Raw genomic sequence first — 23,686 nt, 5'->3', positions numbered from 1 at the left:
GATCCGATTTTGAAACTTATTTTACGTGCAAACAACTCATTTCTTAACGCGGGTTCCTTATCAAAACTTTGTCTAATAAGTCCCCTCTGACACCTCTAGAAACCGGGAATAGCATCTGTGAAACATCCTGTACTACGAAAAAAGAAAGTGCCTAAAACTTCGCCTCTTCTGTACGCTGGCCAACAGCAACCCGCCAACAATCAGAAAAACTTCTGCAAAATTTCGTATATCGGCAATACTTCAGATAATCTCACAAAATAGTTAAAGTACAACAACTAGTGACCTTTAGTTTATCATACTGACAACATATCAAAATTTTTATTCAGTAGTAGGCCTAAATACAATTTGCAATCATCGGTACAGAGTGGTGTTTAAAATCACACGCAAGCGGTGTGGAAAAGTACCTATCCCTCAGTGAGGCAGAGCTGTGGCAGTTAGGTTATCCCAACATGATAGACTATGGAGAAAAAGGAAGATAGATTCAACACTTGCCTATAATCTTTTAACAGAAAGTCGTTCATCTGACGCAGAATGTGAAGTTTGATATTCTGTTAAAAAAAGGAGAAGAATGACCCTACTGGAAACATTGGAAATCAATAAACACATGACAGAATGTCAGCTTTGTATTAAATAATCAGACCGTCTCTTTTTTCCCCTTTGTTAAATTAACAATAGTGTAATCAAACAGTAGTAGAGCTCTTCGCCGATTTATGTTCATTATGCTATTTACCTGCGTTCAGGGTCAGTTGGCAGTCCCTGGACATGTTCTCTGCAGGTCATCATTAATTTCACAACACTCTTCTGGCGTTGCAAGCTCTTTACAGACATGTAGTAGAATATACCATAATAAACCTTGTATTAACGTAAAAGATCCAAATACTATCTTAAAAAAAGGAACTAGGAAGAAAAATACACCAACGCATACAAACTCTCGCCCCCTACCCCACATACAAAGACACAATGCATTTGCTGCCAAGACCAACTGTGTCATTAGAAGAAAACTGGGTTATTATCAATGGTGCTGTCTGAGGTACTTTTTATTACACGTTTCATGACCGTATAGTCCTATAAGAAAGTTGTAAATGGAGAAAAGATTGCAAAAAGGATTATTTAGTGAGAGTTTAGTGATGGTTTGCAAGAGCTGACCAGGAAAACCGGCAACTACGGAAGTGAGTCAGACAGCCATATTCAGAACCATCTCCGAGTATCACACACTACAGAAACCACAGCTTTCCGTAGCTGTTTGTTGAAAGAACACTGTTCAATGTAAGATGCATCCAGTAGCTAACCCATTCTGTTGCCGTTCCAACCTGTCGAGAAGATACGCTCTCCAACGTATCTAATGTGTTCTCTAACATGTTTGTGAAGACGTACATCTGAGGGGCAGTGTAGAACCACAATAAAGCGTAACTGATGTGATACCATTGCTTCAGTGGGTCCACTTTCTGATTTCTGACACAAATGTAAACTTTAGAGTTTCTTACAGTTTCTCAGGAAACAAGTAACACAAATATGTTGGTGACACGTTTGACAGTCGAACAGTGTCACCCAGATAGGTAAGCGAGGCTGTAATGTTAGTGGCTTCAGCAGGCAGCCCCGCCGTCGCTACGTTTGCTCAAGTTTACACAAACACGTTCTGTTCGCCCTTTGAGCTGCTCTGGCCTAATGCGAAAATAAGCTGTGCTTTCTCGGAACCTTCGCTGGTTGATTTACCTTGCCTTTCTGTCTCATAGCGTGAACCAAAAACGACACTGTTTGAGCTTATTACCCTTAACGTGCCTTGTAAAAAACTTCTGCGAGACTAAAGGGTATATTTTGAAGCACCAATCGGACGCAGATTAGGCCAATTAAAGACCGCGGTGTCCGTGCGAGAGAAACTAGGCTCTAAAAAATTATCGACTTTAGTCATAAATCGCACTGAACAGATAGCTTGTCGATAATAGTTATTAGTACTATTTATGCATGTAAGAGATTCACTTGCCGTTAAAGAAAAGACGACATAGAAAATAAGCTTCAGTAGCCCTTAGCAAACTGTGTAATTGTCAAAGCACTTACTGAGTCAGTATTTTAATGTAGGAACAATCCACCCTTTATCAAGATGTCAAGTCTTATGTAAAAGAAAGCTTAGAACTACAAATAAAGCACAAGATTTACACCGTTGTTGTCTTAACTTTTTAATGATAAATGAAAAGCACCAGTTTGCTTTTGTTCTACAATATTATTTTTATTGCTAACCGGTTTTCGGCTTACAAGGCCATCTTCAGGCATTTACTGAGTATTATCACCAAAGAAGTTAAATGTTAGCAGACAACATTGGAAGAGAAGTGATACATCTAGAGTGAAGTAGAAACATACAGTGAGTAACATCTTTGCAATGAAATAGTAAAAACTGAACAGTACATAAATAACAATGGAGTTGACAGGAAAACCTTTAGCACAAAATAAGAATAGCATGCCTACATAACAGTTTCTATTGATAAGAAAACTATTGAAATAAGATAAAGTTAGTACTAGGCAAGGCTGCATCAAGAGGTATGAATCATGGAGAGTAATACACAATCAATTAAAAAAGAAGAGACAGTTGTCAATGTAAATACAGAATACACGAGGAACTTAAGCCATATCAATACAATAAACAGAAATTAATAAATGCAGGAAAATTGAGGTGTTTGAGGGAACCTACTGTTTCAGAGTGTGGTGGTACTGCATTTTAACATTAACATTATAATCAAAGCAGTGGCTGTATACCAGTTTACATTAAATAAATGAGCAAAGTAAAATATGAACAGTATTTGATGAGACAACTACAAGGGGAGTTAAACATGGACAGTAATACAAGTTAAAAGCAAACCCTTAACTATTGAACTACAGCATATGTGGAATACAAAGACAACTGCAACAAATACATAAAACAACTTAATGACTACAGGAAAATGGGAATATGTAGGAAGAGAGAAAAAAAATGGTTCAAATGGCTCTGAGCACTATGGGACTTAACATCTGAGGTCATCAGTCCCCTAGAACTTAGAACTACTTAAACCTAACTAACCTAAGGACATCACACACATCCATGCCCGAGGCAGGATTCGAACCTGCGACCGTAGCAAGGAAGAGAGAGTGTGGGAAGTAATGAACAACAAAGATGATTATATGAAGGTTAGGAGAGGGGAAGTGTTGAGTTGTGCCTGGTCATTTAGGATGAGATCTGGACTGTGAGCAAGATGTTTGTTAATTTCCAGGGCTTCCAGCAGGTTGAGTTTATGGCCTTTGTTTGCTAAGTGAAGTACATGGGACACTGGCTGGTAGTTGTGACCCTCACTCAGTACATGCTCAGCAAACTTTTTATATAAATATGTATTCTAAATATTTTGTGCCAAAGAAAACTCGCAGAACATAAAATTTGAGTCAATTCAAGGCAATTAGTGTACCATAAGCCCACATTTCGTCTTCAACGCGTCCTTGATTTTGCACGTGTATGTAACTACTTTCACTAAACTAAATGCAGTGTGTACTACATCTCCTGCTGCCATTTAGATTTTATTATAATCACTGTAAAATTATATCAATATCATAGTTGAAATAGAGATCTCTGATTGTGTCTGAGATTCTGCGCATAAATACTGTTGGTGCAGTTGAGTTGATGACACAGAAATTTTCAACAAATTTTTTTTTGAAAAAACAGAATTGAAAAAAAATATTACTTCGCAATGTCATTACCTTCGCGGCTAATGCAATCGTTGCCCCGTTTATTTTCTTGTTTTTGTTACATCTGCCGCTTTATTACCAGATCGTAAACTTAGAGAATAAACTGACTAACAGGCAAGAAGTTTCTTCTAACATTGGGCTCCTATTAGTCTGCAGGCATAAGACTTGATATAAGTCTGTAGCTTCATAAACGTCTCAGCACATAAAACGCTCTTAAAACTTATCCTCTGATCATATGTTTGAACCTTGGATTATATTCTAAACTACCCCGCAGAGTCTCACAGAGTGACGGCACGTGTCGCTGTTGATGGTGATCTATCCATAGGAGGTCAAGTTCCTTGCTGCTATTCGACTATGTGCTGGCACCAGGTTTCATCTTCGTCTTCTCTTACCGTCGAACAACACAGGCGTAACACCATGACTGTGCGGCGGATCCTGGCAGAGGTTCGAGTTCAAACGTTCAGATGTGTGTGAAATCTTATGGGACTTAATTGCTAAGGTCTTCAGTCCATAAGCTTACACACTACTTAACCTAAATTATCCTAAGGACAAACACACACACACCCATGCCCGAGGGAGGACTCGAACCTCCGCCGGGACCAGCTGGAGGTTCGAGTCCTCCCTCGGGCATGGGTGTGTGTGTTTGTCCTTAGGATAATTTAGGTTAAGTAGTGTGTAAGCTTATGGACTGAAGACCTTAGCAGTTAAGTCCCATAAGATTTCACACACATTTCTTCGTAACACCATCCTATAGACACACGAATTACAGCCATCTTCACTCAACAGATACACTAAGACACAATTACACTATGTGATCAAAAGTATCCGGACACCCCCAAAAAACATACGTTTTTCATATTAAGTGCATTGTGCTGCCACCTACTGCCAGGTACTCCATATCAGTGACCTCAGTAGGCATTAGAAATGGTGAGAGAGCATAATGCGGCGTTCCACGGAACTCACGGACTTGGAACGTGGTCAGGTCACTGGGTGTCACGCATGTCATACATCTGTACGCGAGATTTCCACACTCCTAAACATCCCTAGGTCCACTGTTTGCGATGTGATAGTGAAGTGGAAGCGTGAAGGGGCACATACAGCACAAAAGGGTACGGGCCGACCTCGTGTGCTGACTGACAGAGATCGCCGGCAGTTGAAGAGGGTCGTAATGTATAATAGACAGACATCTGTCCAGACCATCTCACAGGAATTCCAAACTGCATCAGGATAAAAAAAAAATGCTTCAAATGGCTCTGAGCACTATGGGACTTAACATCTGAGGTCATCAGTCCTCTAGAACTTAGAACTACTTAAACCTAACTAACATAAGGACATCACACACATCCATGCCCGAAGCAGGATTCGAACCTGCGACCGTAGCAGCAGTGCGGTTCCGAACTGAAGCGCCTAGAACCGCTTCTCAAATTTCTGCTGCAGATGCAGTACAATGCGCCAGAGCCACATACCGAACACGATGGTCTTTCCTCCCGGTAGTGTCACATGGCCGTCCAGAGCCCGGTCTTCTTGCGTCTGTCATTGTCGTGATCACCTCTGCCTGCAGTACGGTTACTGCATTTCTGTCAAGTCTCTGTGCAGTATCGCAGAAGGAAGATCCATCTTTTCGTAGTCCTATTTCACGATCTTGTTCAAATTCGGTAAGGTATTGATAATGGTGTCTTTGTCGCCTTAAGGGGGATAGGACGTCAAACGGGCCAACTTGGAGCAGGAGAGGTACCACAGGACATTTTAATTTCTACTGTGTATACTTTTACAAGTAAATTCATAAAACTTCGTCAGCATGACCAGGGAGGATTCAGAATTGACAATCATAGCAATGGAAGTTCAAAAACATGACAAAATAATTTTTTTTTTACATGTGAAATTTCATCTTTGTTTTACTTACTATTGGCTGCGTTTGTTGCTATAGGTACACTTTTCTTCATAAGTAAGAGAGATTCTTCGATGAATTTTGCACAGTATACAAACCATACCAAGAGGTGTATGAAACTCTAGAAATTTCCAAATCTATTAAAAACTGTGGTAAAAACTGAGATAATTAACTATAAAATTTGAGTTTTTTCGAAACATGAATTTTAAAATGTAGCATCTCATTCATTTTTCATAAACTAAGTAAATTCTAGAGTTTCATACGCCTGTAACTATGGTTTGTATGCTGTGCAAAATTGATCGAAGAATCCCTTTTACTTATGAAGAAAAGTGTAACTATACCAACAAATGCAGCCAATGATAAATGTAAAAACGATGAAATTTCACATGCAAAAACAAATTATTTTGTTATGTCTTTTTACCTTCCACTGCTATGAATGTGAATCCTGAATCCTTCCTGGTCTTGCTGACAAAGTTTTATGAAGTTACTTGTAAAAGTATACACAATGGAAATTAAAATGTCCTGTGGTGCCTCTCCTGCTCCAAGTCGGCCCGTTTGACGTCGTACCCCCCTTAAAGGCATTCTTGACTGAGATAAACTCATAACGTTCAGCTAACACTCACGACCGTTAAAAAGTGTACTTACAGCAAACCTGATTTTCATCCTAATAGTGGCGCTACTGGCACCACTCTTTTGCGACTGGAGCTAAATTTCAATAGACATCATTTTTTAGACTTAGAAACACGCCTACCGTTTATGTCGCACAACTCGATCTCGGTGTTGCGATTTTCTTTCCGTCAGCGTATTCTAGCCATATTTACGTGTAGTTCAGAGCATTCACAGTCACACAGTTCCCTTGTTAGTTAAAACAATAAGTTTTGTGTGGATGGCTGGCAAAATGTTCGTTATACGTCAGTGTTGCCAGCGAGGATCGGCAAGATGGCGGACCTCTCAGTCCCCTCCACAGCACAGAAAGCTCTCGACAACTGCTGTCGCGTTAGCGCTGGCGGCGTAAGAGATCGAGTTACGAAATAAGAGGAAACAAACTAGGCAGAGGAGAGAAAAAGACCGATAGCGGTTCGCTAATGCACTCATCTGTTTCCCAGATAAAGAGCGGTCTCCAGACAGCGTCCCATGCGAGCACGGCAGCGGTGCCGGTATCACGGAAAGAGAGCTCCTCTGGCCTTCGCTGCGGATTCTGCGGAATGTCAGGAGCCGCGTCTGGCTGGGCCTATCTCAACAGCGGCGGCGGCCGAGGGGCGCGTCCACAAAGGAACCCGGCGCGGCTTTAATGACACGGTCGCGTGGGCGGGTACCGGCGCACAAGTGCTAAGTGCGGACCCGTGTCTGCCGGGGCGCCACCGTCTTTTGGGAGAACTGCGCCGCTCCACGCTATTCACACCAGCACACCTAGAACTCTCCAGTGAGGAGCGGGGATCCGAGGTGGGTAGGAGAGGGCGTGGTAGGGGGGAAGTTGTCGTAGGAGGTTCCCCACCAAAACTACATTTTACGCGTTTCGACCGGCTCCGCAACCAAATGTTCAGCGTCGCTGCCTTCGGTTCGGAACGACCCGGGTTCCAATTCCGATACCTCTTCTGATTTGTTATGATGTTGGGAGGTCAGTAATAGTGTCTACTCAATCTCGTGAAACCAGATGAGGAGCTGCTTGAATAAAAAAAAAAAAAGCAATGGCACCACCAGGATTCATCTACTGGCAATAACAGCTCCAGCTCCAGGGGTTGGCGACATGCTGACCATACAGCAATCGGTCATTCGGAAAAAGCCTAAATCCGTCGGCACGCGGGACAAGACATCTACCGCTGACGTGCAAGCAGACGGGATATTAAACTGCTCATTGCTACCGTAGGAAATTAACACCAGCTCAGGAACTTAAGAAGTAGTAGTTCACTAATACAAATTGTAGGTAAATTAAAGTGTCCATTGTTACTGTAGGAATTCAACACTAGCTTAAGAACTTAAATGTAGCTCACTAACACTAATTGTAACATTAGCTGCAAAAATATTTTTCAGACTTATGTAACAATTATGGCCCACTAATCATGTTAGGAGGTGGGCTAAACATGTATAATTAATATTGTTGTTAATAAAGAATTTAAAAAAAAAAGAACAGACGGGATATCCACCGTCACTAGACACAGCGTCGTCGGCACACGGAGCGATCTGTTTAACTTGATTTTGCGCTCTCGGCGCTCCCCAGTGCCAGTTTTCGGCTTTACTTCGCTTGCAAACAATACAGTTTTTTCACGAAAAAATCGCGCGTGGAATTCCTGCGTTAGCTCTAGTGATCCTCACGTTTCCCACTTGTAAGCGTAGGCTTCCGCGACCGTTGTCACTGTCAATCAAATTCTTCTGGGCCGTTGACCGCATTGTCAACATATAAAACTGTCCGACGTTTCGGCCACTATTGCACTTTTGTCGTGACATTCATTAATTGAATAGCGTATAGCAGATGGTAACAGCGAGAGGAGTAATCAGCATCATAAAATGTACGATTAAGTTTCTCTAAAATAACCACTTTTCAAACCCATTAATAGATCCTGTATTATCAGTGTGCTATTACTATTGCGGAGTGAATAACACGTATGATTTATGAAACAATGTGTTAGTCACACCGATTAATCACATGTTTAAGGTCTGACGGATATTTATGAGATAGCTGTTGCGTGAACCGTACACCGCACACGCCACTTTTCTGTCTTTTTTTACTACAGTCGTAAATATTTACTGCAAATTGGTCTCGCCATGTAACTGCAGGCAACAAACATGGCGGACCCTATACTGTACAGATTTCATAGGCTTCGCTACGGCCACAGGGTTCTCTTCAGTGGCAGTAAAACCTCCTCTTCATTTCTATCGGTGAACAAAGTATGACCGGTAACTGCAGCAAGACACGAGAACAATCAAATCTGACTGAGATGTCTGAATTTCTCAAAAGTACAGTATTTGATGGGAACATACACCTCAACCTTCCCAAGCATTACTACAAAGTCTCGTGGAAGATGTTTACGAATTGAGCGCAGTGACAACGTATGTTCCAAGAATAAAGTGAAGTATACGAAAAGAAATAAAGAACACTGTTATTTATACATTAAAAATTGACTCGGTAAACAATGAGTGACCAGACAAATAATCATGAGGGAAAGTAAGTAGGGAGAATACTTGATCCCTGTGTGCGACTGACAGTAAAATTAAAGAAATCGGAATTAAAAGTAGGCCTGGACCAGAAATCACATACAACTCACACCATTTATAGGTGAGATAGACTGGGAAACTTTATTAAGATACAGGTACATTACTTCATCTTAGAGTCTCTCTCTCTCTCTCTCTCTCTCTCTCTCTCTCTCTCTGTTTGTGTATGTGTCTGTGTGTGTGTGTGTGTGTGTGTGTGTGTGTGTGTGCGTGTGTGCGCGTGTGCGCGCTCATGAGAGAGAGAGAGAGAGCATTTACGTCGACACTCGTAGAGAAGCCTGCGATTCGAGATAGTGCAACGCTTAAAACACAACTGTTACTCGGATGGCACAGTGATGTAATTCCGGTTCTGTCATCAAGATTTAATTTATTTGTGGTTTTACCTAAATCACTTTAGGCAAACACCGGGATATTTTCTTAGTCACGCTTGTACATTCCGAGTTGAATCTCCGTTTTTATTGTCATCGAAGTCGATGTGACGCTATTCTCCATTCTTTATTACTTGTCCTCAAAGAAAATAACGAGAATTGAGACTAAAAGCATAAATTATTCGTATATATATTTATTGGGAACACAAACGACACCTATGCATATCTTGTTGGTTTTATCGAGCGGACTTTTCAACTCTCATAGATAAAGGTATACGGGGCGATTCAGCTATCGTTACCTCTAGGTTTTATGCAACCCGCAGCACCTTCAAAAACCAAGTGCAAAATTTTCATATTCTCTCGCTCGCTATATGCAAACTTTTAATAATACATAAAAAATGAACACGGTCTGTTTGTAGAAAATGTAATGTAATCGTATTTTGTTCTGGGATACGCTTTCGCTGGAGGCAATCGTTTTCGAGTCATTACACAAACACGCGTTTGAAGGTCAGGTTTATATTTTTCTTTTTTATGAATTCAATAACTACAGTCTCTATCGAAAAGATATGCTAGTACAAAATTTAATTACATTAAATTTCCAACAAGAAGATAGTGTTCATTTTTCCTGTAGGGCTAACAGTCTGCATGTAGCAAGGGAGAAAATATGAAACTCCTGCGTGAGGTATTCGAAAGCGTTGAGGGTTGCATAAAACCCAGAGGCAGATGCAGCTGAATTACTTTGTAACTGAGAACAGAAATCTAATATTTTTATAGTATTTACCATTGTAGAAAGACAGATTTAGATTGAATGAATTTAACTTTTCAACCTATTTCGTTGGATAGCCCTTGCTGAATGTCTCTTGTTAAAGATAATGTTACTTAGGAGCGATACAATACAAGATTAATATGACAAAGACAAATAATCCTGATACCCAGTTGTGGAACTATAAAGTCTAATGTTATTAAACCGAGCCCATCGACCTGCACTTGAAAGTTAGCCTCACAGTATTTAACCTTTTTAGTAAATAGATGTGTCCGAGTTCAGTTTCGTATTAGAGGAGCGTGTCCTTACCAGGTTCCACGGGAACGGCTGAGGAAGAGTTGGGACCCACGGACGACGTCCATGAAATATTTACCCATGAGGCAGCTGGCCAAAGCCGCTTTAAAGCCCACGTTTAGCAGCCCGGGGCTAACGTGTCGAGTAAACAGAGGAAGGCGGCGCAGTGCAAGCAGTTCTCCCACACAAGTGGTTCAGCACAATCCCTTGCGCTCTGTGGATACAGCGCAGATCGGATGGAGACACTACGTACCTTGGCCGCATAATGCTAGGAGATAAACAAAATGACAATGCAGAGCTGAAACGGTCCTCGGCCCTCCATCTAGCAACGAACGAACGTGAAGTATTGCTGCTGAAAATATTCTACCTCTAAAAAACGTCAGCGCGATGTGGAGAAAAGTTTAAGAGTGAAAACATGTAACGGAAAGAGAACAAGTTACTGTCTCCCCTGAAATCCGACGGGTTCAAAAAATGGTTCAAATGGCTCTGAGCACTATGGGACTTAACATCTATGGTCATCAGTCCCCTAGAACTTAGAACTACTTAAACCTAACTAACCTAAGGACATCACACAACACCCAGCCATCACGAGGCAGCGGTACACACGTTTAACTTCTCTTTTCGTCTTAACGAGTAGGAACTTCTCCCAAGAGATTTCTCAATAACTTTTTTAAGCTATGTAAGATGTTCTGTATGACTATTCTCTACAGCAACATCTTCATTTCCTGCAATCAGTGCCTTCCTAACTGTCATTTTTTCCAGTATTCATTGCATCACAATAACGAGTTCGCAAGAGTTTCGCAACATTTTTACTATGGATCGATTTTTAATGTAGTCCTTTAAAAATATGCATTTTTGCCATTCAAATATTTACTTTACAAAAACATTTCACTTTCGACTTTTGAAATATATCTATCGCTTTTGGTAGTGATATTACTATCTACCTAACAGATTTTTCCTCGCTCAGTCATGGAGCTACGTGATGATGCTTAATTTTTGACTCTGTCATAAACATATTCTTCTTCGTGTCAGTTCTGAGTTTCAGTTCTTTGGAGGTTGTGGCGAAGTTCAGGAAGAGGTCTGGTAAGATTGCAGAATTGCTTACGAATCATATGCAGCGCCTATTCTTACAATACTCGATAATACCTGTCTCTTTCATCTACGGTAAACTTCTTACACGAATGTGTCACAAAAGTAGGTTATGAATAGCAAGGGAGCTCGCACTGCACAGTTTTGTTTCTTTCTCGTATCCGCACCCAGTGCTGTCCTTTACTTTGGTTTCATCCCAAACTACTCTACTGTCTATCTTTGAGTGAAGGCGTGTAACACTTTTATTGATCACCTGTCGAACACGACGCTCCTTGCGCACGCAATATAGTCATTTATCTACACTAAACATACTCGAACGAAATGTATGAATGTGCGCGAAGAAAGCATGAGTGGTTGAAGAGCCCTATGGAATAGCCCCGGCAGCTCCTTTGCTTTAGTTTTTAAATCAACAGTATTTGCCTGTTTATGTCAACGTTTTCTTTTCCTTCTTCCCCTATTTTATGTATGTGGATGTGCAAAGTTGAAACTTCTCCCCACGTTTCTTCTCTTTCCTTCATACCTTATACTCTACTGCGAGTAATAGGATCTCGGAACGAGCATGACAGAATATCAGTTGTGCAGAAGTTTGCATTTCAACCTGTGACCCATGTCCTGCAAAAGCTCGCTGCCGTATCGCGCTAACATCATTTCAGTCAGCAGTCAAATTCAGTGAGTGTTAACAAAATACGACTGAGGAGGAATATGAAATGCTGGTTCTTTCACAATTTCTATTACAGCGTTCTGGGGGTTGTAGAGGGGATTTGGAGTTTTAATAAAGAGCTCATGCCTGGAAATGTACTGTTCGGATATAAAATAGGTTTGAGGATCGGATTCGAAAAATCTCTGTCTTCACAGTACTCTCACAAACTGAGAAGAGGTAGCCGTCGTCAGTACCTGTTGTAATTACGACATTACAAACAATTTCCGTCCGCCTACATCAACGGCTCCGAGAAATTGGTACGTCGCAACTAGGAGCGCTAACTATTGTGCTCTACGGACGCACTTCACTCTCGAATCCGAAGAGGACGCCTTTCGTTACGTGTAAGGGAACAAGACGACGAACACTGAAAACATTGTCCGTATCTCACAGGCTCCCATAGAGCACACAGTTCAGAGCTTATTGTCTTCACTGTGTGTTTACCGTGAAGCGCGAGACTTGAAAGTGATCCGCTCTTCAAACATATCTTACATCCAAACGATACATAACTTGACGTCGCTCCTTATCAAAACATTAAATGTTAAGTACCCTCTAAAACTCATAGAAGCTTGTGATAGAAATTGTGAAACACCCTGCATATCTGCGGAAGAGGCAGATGGCCGACTGAGTTTGGTAGAGCGCAAATGAAGTTAATTGTTTCATGAAAAAGATTCCTAAAGAACATTCTTACGACCGATTCTTGGGTAAATTAACATAATATATAGAGAAGAGTCAAGGACGAACTGTCGCGTGGAACACTTAGTGTTTAACTGCGCTGACACCTTCTATACATCGCTAAAACGAAATTGTATATTACTACTGAAACACCAGAGAAAATGTACATGAAAATTTTCGGAGAGACACCCGGCACAATCTCCGCCTCACATTGCCTATTTAGCTCTTTTTTTTTGTTTATTGGCTTTCGGTACGCGTCACATAGCCTTCTCAACACTGGAAATATTGTGTTATACATTACAGTTCGGTTTGACAATTTGAGGTAGACATTAGATAAGTCTTACACTGGCACGAAGTTACATAGACTTAACAAAAGACCAACAACCACATTATACTGAAAGGAGTAAATAAGATGCGAAGGTAACACAGGACACACAGAGATAGTATGCTATAAAAATCCTACTGGTAACGCAATAAGGAATGATAAATCGCCGTTGGTACACATTCAGTTCATATTAATGACATATATCTAAATTAAGAAGAAAATGTTCTTTTGTATGTCCTGCAAAAATCGTTTTAAAAGCAGCATACAGAGGACTGAATATTTGTACAGATTGATAATTACCATCTAGACAGATCAAGAGAACTGTTTACAAGAACAGACCACAATCACACTGTGTTATGGTGTAGTGAAAAGTGTTTTACTACGTTATTTGCAGAAAATACTTGTTATAGCTAAGTGTGCATCACAACATCTCAGCATGATGCGGAGGATGGAATTGCTTGCCACACGAAAACATAAGTAAATACGAAAATAGGCGCGAAAACATCGCGGAAAACTAAATTACATTCTAGAAGATAGGTTAACTCCCAGCAAAAAACTTTCTCATCGACATCGTTTGGTTGCAGATGACAAGCTACCTGTAGCAATTAACACAAAAGTGATCCAGAAAATTCATGTACACCAAATATAAAGGTGTTTACAAAAAGAAACGATCTGCTGTTTGAACTAAAAATGCACATAATTTTATAATCATTTAACAAAAATGTTAACATTACAGAACAAATAAAAACGAAAACCCACTGATGATAGCACAGCGGTGCCGAAACATGTTTGGGTACTGAGAAAAACGGTGTTTTGCATAACTGGCGGATCTCACATCCAAAAATTAGAACCAAATTTGGGCATCACAGCCACATATACACACCAATACTCAGACACATACATATAGAAGATCTATAGTGACATACATTCAGAGACTGAGCGCTCTGTTTTCTTCTGACTAGGAGAACACGGCAAGTGCCATAACCATATTTCCCAGAAAATTCGATCAGTGGAAGAGGGTTCAAAATAAGCGAACACGTTTGTGTGATATGTGTCCAAGTATACCGTAGAAATATTTGGTTTGGATCTTCTTCCGCTCCGCCAACTCACAGTCTTCCTTCGCTTGAGGAATCTAGGTGCAGGTGTAGAAAAGCGCTTCCAATAAAGACTGGACGACGAACCAACAGTAGCCCAAGGAAGAGTAATGAAGTAACTTTGCAGAGTCTACGAAGGAAACAAGAAGGAAGGTTGGAGTTTGGGATTCTGTCTGTGACGAAGTAATTAAAGACGCAACAGGCGCTCGGACTGAGGAAGTATTAGTCATCAAACGTCTACGGGCCGGTCCTGGCCGTCAGTTATTCTCGCATCGTCGCCAAGAGCTGTGAGGGAGGCGCCAAGGGAAGAGCGGCAGGATGCTTCGATGGCGCCAGTCTAGGCGGGACGCCATTGGCTGGTGACACGGTGGCGCCTGCGGCTTCTGCCCTCGGCTTTATCGCGACAGACAGCCAACGGCGGTCCGCGGGAGCGGCCGGGCTGCGCTATATCAACACCGCCTGCGACTCGACCATCATCACACACATGGAACGCAAATAATACCAGACGAGGTGAAATAAGGGTAGCTGACCGCCTTTTTAATGTATAGACATATGCTGTGAACCACTTGTTATTACTAACTTTCAAAGCCTATTTTCGTACTTATTAGGAACTATCACCTCCGTAGATGGATAGTCATCGTGGGTGACTGTAATGCGGAAGAGCCGAATTCGATTTCCGGTACGTCCATGGAGGGTGATTTGGAACAGTGTCCACTCAGTCTCAGGATGCCAGTTGAGGAGCTACTAAAATGAGAAATAGCGGTTCCAATGAATGCAAAGCCGCCCACGGTCGGGTGAGCGGTGTGCTGATCCAGAACAGCAGAGCTTTGCTTTTTAGGAACTGCTGCTGAATCTTATAACACACACGATAACTATCGATGCACAGGTGTTTTTTTTTCTGAAATACGCTGAACCCTTGTCAAGTTCAATCACATTTACTGGTCTTTCTGCTCTTCGGATAGCGTCAATCCTTCGGATCGTGACAGTCTTGAATTATGATATCCCCATCGGTCACGAACACGGATTTTAGATGTCATGTTGCTGTCTTACGATTTGCTTAGGTTTGTTGAAACCGCGCTGGTAACCTTGGTGTTGAGCACTCGTAAACTCCAAAACACACACACATCCTTGTCGGGTCTTCCACGCGTTCCAAAATGCTTTCGGGCACATGCCGGGATGCTTCATTCAAAAAAGTAATTGCAGATTTCCATCTCTACACATGTCCTTTCCAAGTAAGCTCTACCGTCTCCATAGCGTGAATGTAAACATGAGGTTAAAAATTCTGTTTTCCTTCTTTCATTGTGACGAGTGATAAACAAAACAAAAAATTACAGAAAGCAGAACATTGTCTTAAGTCTTCAGAAATGACTAATGACGTCTTGGATATTCGCATTCATCTTAGAATCTCCTGCCGACGGTCACTTAGACGATTCCACAATGTCTTGCTAGCAGAAACGGCTATCATTGTCGAAGTGGTAGTAGGCGTAGTAGTAGTTTTATTCATCCGTGGATCGTGGTAACAAGGATACTGGATACGTCATGGCGCTGCACTTTAAGAGGAAAAGAAAGGACTTTATTCACATATACAAGCATTTACATACCTACATGTGTAGAGGGCAATAATACCGATCACTCACCCACTACGCAAAAACATCTAGACCATGGTGACGATGTTTAGCATCAGTCTTGTGTACCACAACCGCTCATTTTGTTGCCTGAAAAATTTATTGAACATCCCTTCTAGTACGATAAAAGAAAAAAATAATTATATTACATGTTTTTCAATTTTTTTTTTCAATTTTAATCTGATATATAATATCAGATTAATCTGATATATAATATTGTGTTTCATACTAGATGGTCCTGTTCCCAGTTTGGCACAGCTTTGCCACGGGAAACACGAAAGCGGTCGAAGACGTCCGTCTTTTGGTCGGCTCCTGATCATTGTCAGAAGGAGGCTAGTTTTTGATTAAGCAAAGGCTTCTATTATTTGGAAAAGAACGACCCGGATTCCTTTACGTAATCAGTATGAATTTTATATTTACGTAAGGGACCTTTAACAATGAATAATGTTGTTGTTGTTGTCGTGGTCTTCAGTCCTGAGACTGGTTTGATGCAGCTCTCCATGCTACTCTATCCTGTGCAAGCTTCTTCATCTCCCAGTACCTACTGCAACCTACATCCTTCTGAATCTGCTTAGTGTATTCATCTCTTGGTCTCCCCCTACGATTTTTACCCTCCACGCTGCCCTCCAATACTAAATTGGTGATCCCTTGATGCCTCAGAACACGTCCTACCAACCGATCCCTTCTTCTGGTCAAGTTGTGCCACAAACTTCTCTTCTCCCCAATCCTATGCAATACTTCCTCATTAGTTATGTGATCTACCCATCTAATCTTCAGCATTCTTCTGTAGCACCACATTTCGAAAGCTTCTATTCTCTTCTTGTCCAAACTATTTACCGTCCATGTTTCACATCCATACATGGCTACACTCCATACAAATACTTTCAGAAATGACTTCCTGTCACTTAAATCTATACTCGATGTTAACAAATTTCTCTTCTTCAGAAACGCTTTCCTTGCCATTGCCAGTCTACATTTTATATCCTCTCTACTTCGACCATCATCAGTTATTTTGCTCCCCAAATAGCAAAACTCCTTTACTACTTTAAGTGTCTCATTTCTTAATCTAATACCCTCAACATCACCCGACTTAATTCGACTACATTCCATTATCCTCGTTTTGCTTTTGCTGATGTTCATCTTATATCCTCCCTTCAAGACACCATCCATTCCGTTCAACTGCTCTTCCAAGTCCTTTGCTGTCTCTGACAGAATTACAATGTCATCAGCGAACCTCAAAGTTTTTATTTCTTCTCCATGGATTTTAATACCTACTCCGAATTTTTCTTTTGTTTCCTTTACTGCTTGCTCAATATACAGATTGAATAACATCGGGGATAGGCTACAACCCTGTCTTACTCCCTTCCCAACCACTGCTTCCCTTTCATGTCCCTCGACTCTTATAACTGCCATCTGGTTTCTGTACAAATTGTAAATAGCCTTTCGCTCCCTGTATTTTACCCCTGCCACCTTTAGAATTTGAAAGAGAGTATTCCAGTCAACATTGTCAAAAGATTTCTCTAAATCTACAAATGCTAGAAACGTAGGTTTGCCTTTCCTTAATCTTTCTTCTAAGATAAGTCGTAAGGTCAGTATTGCCTCACGTATTCCAGTATTTCTACGGAATCCAAACTGATCTTCCCTGAGGTCGGCTTCTACTAGTTTTTCCATTCTTCTGTAAAGAATTCGTGTTAGTATTTTGCAGCTGTGGCTTATTAAACTGATTGTTCGGTAATTTTCACATCTGTCAACACCTGCTTTCTTTGGGATTGGAATTATTATATTCTTCTTGAAGTCTGAGGGTATTTCGCCTGTTTCATACATCTTGCTCACCAGATGGTAGAGTTTTGTCAGGACTGGCTCTCCCAAGGCCGTCAGTAGTTCCAATGGAATGTTGTCTACTCCGGGGGCCTTGTTTCGACTCAGGTCTTTCAGTGCTCTGTCAAACTCTTCACGCAGTATCGTATCTCCCATTTCATCTTCATCTACATCCTCTTCCATTTCCATAATATTGTCCTCAAGTACATCGCCCTTGTATAGACCCTCTATATACTCCTTTCACCTTTCTGCTTTCCCTTCTTTGCTTAGAACTGGGTTTCCATCTGAGCTCTTGATGTTCATACAAGTCGTTCTCTTATCTCCAAAGGTCTCTTTAATTTTCCTGTAGGCAGTTTCTATCTTACCCCTAGTGAGATAAGCCTCTACATCCTTACATTTGTCCTCTAGCCATCCCTGCTTAGCCACTTTGCACTTCCTGTCGATCTCATTTTTGAAGCGTTTGTATTCCTTTTTGCCTGCTTCATTTACTGCATTTTTATATTTTCTCCTTAATGAATAATAAAAAATTGAATTTGCAAATGAAATCATAAATAAATGGGGCAGCTATGAGTTGTATAGAATACAAGGAGCGGCCTTCTGTCTACGACCACGATGCCGCAGTATTCTCTGCTGTAGTAAAGGCTGTCTGACATTTATAAAAATAATATGAAAAGGGAGGTAAAAAATAAAGGAAAAGAATAGAATAAGGAATCTGGTAAACACTAAATATATTCAAATAATTCTCACAAGCAATTAGGGCTTATTTATAAACAGTATAACGCACATAAGTAATTTTCTGACTGTATGGTGCGATCAGATTTCAGCCTGTCCTGTGCTATCTTCTTGATTCACGTGTTTAACACAAATTACAGTCAGTACTTTTCTCCTTCCTTCGAGACAATTCTTGCACCGTTCAAAACCTTCATAAGAATAACTTGCCGATTTACAGTATCGAACATAAATTGCTTGAATTTCATTAATTAATAACTGTTGTCTGCACGCTGGCAAGATCGCTCACTTTTTATGTCTTAAAGACGACCTTCTTTACGCTTTCACAATACAAAAAGAAGTACGACAAAATCTGAAGGCCTACAAAGGTTTTTACCCTCATGTTTTTTATTTATATTGAAGCGCAACGCTCAGTTCAGCTTCTGTTAAAATGTTTCTTTAACTGCGCAATCGATGTATTAGCGTTCGTGGTAGATGCGCATCTTTACAATTACGTAAATTGTATAAAACAAATGTCTTTCAAAGAATAGGTCTCATCTCATAAGTTGATCATATAGTACACAGCTAGGCTAATGCCTTTCCAAGGGTACTCACATCTTTCATACGACGTAAAACCTCCCCTTTGGAAAATTTATGAACTACTGGGCTGATAAACCCCTTACGTTATTTGATTTTCAAACAGCTGAGCAAAACTGAACGTACTCAGACATGTCTCTCTTTACTTATTCTGATCATCACTAAACTGACACACAATATTTCTATCGCAACGCAATCTGACTTTCAATAGCCCATACCTTTCATGAATCACTTACCTCACAAAAATCTTCGTTACTCGAACTACTGCAATACGGCGAGCGCCAATACTGCCCGCTAAACAAAAGATTCTAAGTGCTGAAGGCACTAACTACTGATAGGCATACTTAGCAAATGAAAGATTTTGATAGAGAACAAAGACTGTATTTACCTTAATAGTGTTCAAAAGTCATAATATATATATCAGTTCATGACATCCAGTCTTACAAATTTACTGTCTCTGATGGACACACGTCCAGATCATCCGCTCTCAAAACTCCGCCATCTCTCTCCCCACATCCACCACTACTGGCGGTTCACCTCCAACTGCGCAACGCTACGCGCTGTTCGCATGCAACTGCCCAACACTACAATAGCGAATATTACAACAATGCCAACCAGCCACAGAGTGCACACAGCACAGCCAGTGATTTTCATACAGAGCGCTACGTGGCGTTACCAATATAAAAACCGAAACAGCCTACTTACAGACGGAAAGCCCAATAATATTACACCCTCCATAATAACTGCGATGCTGCACTCCTGAAGAGAATAAGATGTTAGCATTAACCATTATATGGCTTTGGGGGAAAAAAAAATTTCATCCCCCTCCTCTTTTGCTGATGGCGGGGGGGGGGGGGGGGGGGGGGCGGGCGAGACGAATCTTTGACAATGTTAGCCACTCGTGCTTGCAAAACGTCACGAAATGGCCGCGAAAGCCTCAACAATTCCGCAGATAATCACAGTTCGCGAAAGCGATACGGGAAGAATATCTGAGAGCGGTTTATACTTCGATACGTGAATCATAAAATAAATCACATGCTACGTTATTAAAATAGTTGACCTTTCTAAAAGGAGGAAGTGAACGAACCCTGTCCTGACAAGGTTCTTGTAGCCGAGAAAGCTGCAATACTTAATGATTCTCGCCACCGACATGCTCAAGCAATAAGAGAGAGAGAGAGAGAGAGAGAAAGAGAGAGAGAGAGAGAGAGAGAGTGTGTGTGTGTCTGCGCATGCGCGCACCCTCTCGACTAGGCAGTACCTTTTCCTTTCTTGGCTGTGCCCTCCGCTCCGCTCCCTACAAGAGCAGTAACAAGCAAGTCGCAATTAGCCCACTTAGCGGTAACCAGGCATCGCATCGCGCCACTAATGGCTCTTGAGGATATTCAGTTTCCAATTTACTGCTAGCTTGCGAAATAATAATAACAATAATAACAAGGGTAACGCGATACTCGTTATCTTATTACGAGCCGGCAGCGCTCCTTGCGGCCCGCCGTTCATCTGCATGCGCGGATTACAAAAAGCGGCGGCGCGGCGGACGAGGAGCCAGGGCTCGGCTTCGCGTGCCCTCGGCCCGTTAATACCTCTCTCTTTGTTTCTGCGGAGGTTCCGTCGAGAGGCGCGCGCTTAAGCGGCGTAAGTAACTTGTTGATATCGCCGCCGCCCATCTCGGCGCTCTCCGAACGAGGTAACAAAGAACGCGAGAAGCTGCTTAATTCGGCTCGTAAAAACCATTACCCTCACCAGCACTCGTTTCTCTCGGAAACAAAACGTCCACCGACGGCCGCGGAAGGTGCGTTTTGCCCAGTACGCTGCCTCTGTACTGTGTGTGTGTTCTAGCTTCAACGGGGCTTGGGTTGCAGGCCACGAGTAGGCTAATTTCCGTAAAGTTACTCTTATGTATATCCCTCATAAATACCTTGGTTGAGAAAACCGGAAGTTAACTTAAACAACCACCATCACCATTACAAGTAAGGAGGAAATGCCAAAATTTGTCAGTCTGCCATTCCTTGGCAAAGGTTAATACGAAGTTGCAGCGGGCCACAGTGGCCAAGTGGTTCTAGGCGCTTCAGTCCGGAACCGCGCGACTGCTACGGTCGCAGGTTCGAATCCTGCCTCGGGCATGGATGTGTGTGATGTCCTTAGGTTAGTTAGGTTTAAGTAGTTCTAAATTCTAGGGGACTGATGACCTCAGATGTTAAGTCCCGTAGTGCTCAGAGCCATTTGAACCATTTGAACGAAGTTGCAACCAATGAAGAGTGCCATATACAAAGTTAAATGCTCCTGTTCGTGCTTCTACATAGAAAAACAGGTAGAAATTTGGCAACCTGTTACAAACAACCTATGGATACCCCTCGTCTCAAAAACTTAAGTCCACCCTTGCATCAAATATTTCTCGTAATGAACACTCTGTGAGTGATATCAACAACAATCTTTCTGTTTACACATAAATGAAAACAAGTTTACAGTTAGATCTCCTTGAACAATTAGAGATTTACATTCACAAGCTAAAACAATCTAAAGAAAATCCTTAACGAACAAACCGATTAAGTGCAGAACTTTTTCTTCCAAAATTTACACGGTATCCTGGCACCAAAACACCAAAAAAGACAATAATGTGACAATCCATCCTTCTGCATAAATCAAATTCTCTCAATCTTGGAACAACTATGGCATTCTGTAACTTAACTACATAGTAAATGTTTCACTCTCTTAGTCATGTAAGAACTATGACATGCTGTAACTCATTCACTCTTTAGTTACTTATTAAATAGTTCACTCTATTTGTTTATCTTTTGTGTACATTTTTAATTCGCCTTACTTGCACATTGGCAATATAAGAAAAAATCTGCAGTTAGAAAGAATCACTTAAAATATTATCTGCACTTGTAAATATTTATTTTGTAATACAGTGCATCTCAGCGTAAGGGTCGTGATGTAGCAAAGTGTTTTATGTATTATATACATATCCTTTGTGTTTACATCCAGTATTTAGGTTCAGTTAATAAATTTGAAAACCAAGTGCAGCTACACTACTAGCCATTAAAATTGCTACACGACGAAGATCACGTTCTACAGACGCGAAATTTAACCGACAGGAAAAAGATGCTGTGATACGCAAATGATTAGCTTTACAGAGCATTCACAAAGGGTGTCGCCGGCGGTGACACCTACAACGTGCTGAAATGGCTTTGAGCACTATGGGACTTAACTTCTAAGCTCATCAGTCCCCTAGAACTTAGAACTACTTAAACCTAACTAACCTAAGGACATCACACACATCCATGCCCGAGGCAGGATTCGAACCTACGACCGTAGCGATCACGCGGTTCCAGACTGTAGCGCCTTTAACCGTTTGACCACCCCGGCCGGCTACAACGTGCTAACATGAGGAAAGTTTCCAACCGATTTCTCATACGCAAACAGCAGTTGACCGGCGTTGCCTGGTGAAACGTTGTTGTGATGCCTCGTGTAAGGAGAAGAAATGCGTACCATCACGTTACCGACTTTGATGAAGGTCGGATTGTAGCCTACCGCGATTGCGGTTTATCGTATCGCGACACTGCTGCTCGCGTTGGTCGAGATCCAATGACTGTTAGCAGAATATGGAATCGGTGGGTTCAGATGGGTAATACGGAACGCCATGCTGGATCCAAACGGCCTCGCATCACTAGCAGTCGAGATGACAGGCATATTATCCGCATGGCTGTAACGGATCATGAAGCCACGTCTCGATTCCTGAGTCAACAGATGGGGACGTTTGCAAGACAACAACCATCGGCACGAACAGTTCGACGACGTTTGCAGCAGCATAGACTATCATCTCGGAGACCATGGCTGGGGCTACCCTTGACGCTGCATCACAGACAGGAGCGCCTGCGATGGTGTACTCAACGACGAACCTGGGTGCCCGAATGGTAAAACGTCATTTTTTCGGATGAATCCAGGTTCTGTTTACAGCATCATGATGGTCGCATCCGTGTTTGGCGGCATCGCGGTGAACGCACATTGGAAGCGTGTATTCGTCATCGCCATACTGGCGTATCACCAGGCGTGATGGTATGGGGTGCCATTGGTTCTACATCTCGGTCACGTCTTGTTCGCATTGACGGCACTTTGAACAGTGGACGTTACATTTCAGATGTGTTACGACCCGTGGCTCTACCCTTCATTCGATCCCTGCAAAACGCTACATTTCAGCAGGATAGTGCGCGACCGCATGTTGCAGGTCCTGTACGGGCCTTTCTGGATACAGAAAATGTTCGACTGCTGCCCTGGCTAGCACATTCACCAGATCTCTCACCAACTGAAAACGTCTGGTCAATGGTGGTCGAGCAACTGGCTCTTCACAATACGCCAGTCAGTACTCTTGATGAACTGTGGTATCGTGTTGAAGCTGCATGGGCAGCTGAACCTGTACACGCCATCCAAGCTCTGTTTGACTCAATGCCCAATCAAGGCCGTTATTACGGCCAGAGGTGGTTGTTTTGGGTACAGATGTCTCAGGATCTATGCACCCAAATTGCGTTAAAAAGTAATCACATGTCAGTTTTAGTATAATATATTTGTTCAATGAATACCCGTCTATCATCTGCATTTCTTATTGGTGTAGCAATTTTAATGGCCAGTAGTGTAAATACTGCGTATATTTATGTATATATATCTGATAATGTACATTACCGGAATGGATTTACCATGGATACTACGATGCAGTGCACTGTTAGCACCCAAAACGTAACAACATTCCTGTTCCATAAAAGTTTCGCTGCCGACTACAAAATTTCCGTCATTTTCGCCTGCCCCATCACCACAGCGCCTAGCTACACTTCGTCC

At 41.7% G+C, this 23,686-nt stretch overlaps 1 protein-coding gene across 1 annotated transcript in view; it reads right to left on the bottom strand.

Annotated features, from left to right (window-relative positions):
- LOC126176590 (homeobox protein Hox-A4-like) overlaps window positions 1-23,686 on the bottom strand; it is a 470,110-nt gene that overhangs the window by 227,923 nt on the left and 218,501 nt on the right.

This window comes from Schistocerca cancellata, chromosome 3, assembly GCF_023864275.1.
Source record: "Schistocerca cancellata isolate TAMUIC-IGC-003103 chromosome 3, iqSchCanc2.1, whole genome shotgun sequence".
NCBI classification, from domain to species: domain Eukaryota; kingdom Metazoa; phylum Arthropoda; class Insecta; order Orthoptera; family Acrididae; genus Schistocerca; species Schistocerca cancellata.
The sequence above is the reverse complement of the archived record's forward strand: the minus strand, read 5'-3'. Positions and strand labels throughout refer to the sequence as shown.